Consider the following 941-nt stretch of genomic DNA (forward strand, 5'->3'; position numbering starts at 1 on the left):
GCTGTGGGTGCCGGGGATGTTTTCCTGGCAGAACCTCTGTGGTGCCATGGGCTGCATGTGGGAGGGCGTGAGGGGATGGGTCTGGGCCACCCTGGGGTTCTCCCAGCACTCCTGCTGGGCCACCAGGGCTTTCCTGGCAGGGGGGAGGCTCCCAGTCCCTCCACGTTCCCCTTCTGTTCCCAGTGGGGAGACAGCAGCAGGCACTGAGGCTGGGGCCAAGCATGTGACAGGCAGAACCGTGTTGCCAATAAAACTCCAAACAGTATCTCAAGAAAACACTTTCCTGAGGTGGAGCTGTTTTTCTCAAGCATTTGGACTTCATGGGTTTTGTGCCTTTTGTTGTTTTGCTCTGAGAAAACAGAGTGGTCATCAATTTAACATCAATTAAAAAAAAAAGAAAATAATTTAAAAAAACTACAAATAATAAAAAAAAAACACCCTACAAACAAAACCAGCACAAGGTGGGACCTCCATGCAGCACCCATTTGTGTCACCCGCTGCACAGGGGACACAGGACGTGGTGGAGGCAGGACGAGAAGCTCCTCCTGTGTCACCTCCCTGTCACTGCTCTTCCCACCTGCACCTGGGACCACTGGGATGATTAAAAGCCATCACGGTAAGTTCTTGATTACAGGACAACATTAGCAAGGAAGAACTCTTTCTGAGGGTGGTGTTTCGTTGCTCTGTTTTTTCCCATACATTAGAACATTTATTTCTCAGAGAGAAAATATAGTCTCAGACAGTCAGATTATAGTAGGTAAAATTAGCTTCTTTTTTTCTTTACAAGCATAGATTTTCTTATTACTTCTCTTATACCATCTGATATAAACAATTCTAGAAAGCAAATAAACTCACTTTCTACAATAAATAGAGCAATCTGTGCTTTACAGCAGACTGACAGTAACATTTAGGTTCTGTAGCAACAACAGGATATCAGCCAA

The sequence above is a fragment of the Hirundo rustica genome, chromosome 24 (assembly GCF_015227805.2).
Source record: "Hirundo rustica isolate bHirRus1 chromosome 24, bHirRus1.pri.v3, whole genome shotgun sequence".
Taxonomy (NCBI): domain Eukaryota; kingdom Metazoa; phylum Chordata; class Aves; order Passeriformes; family Hirundinidae; genus Hirundo; species Hirundo rustica.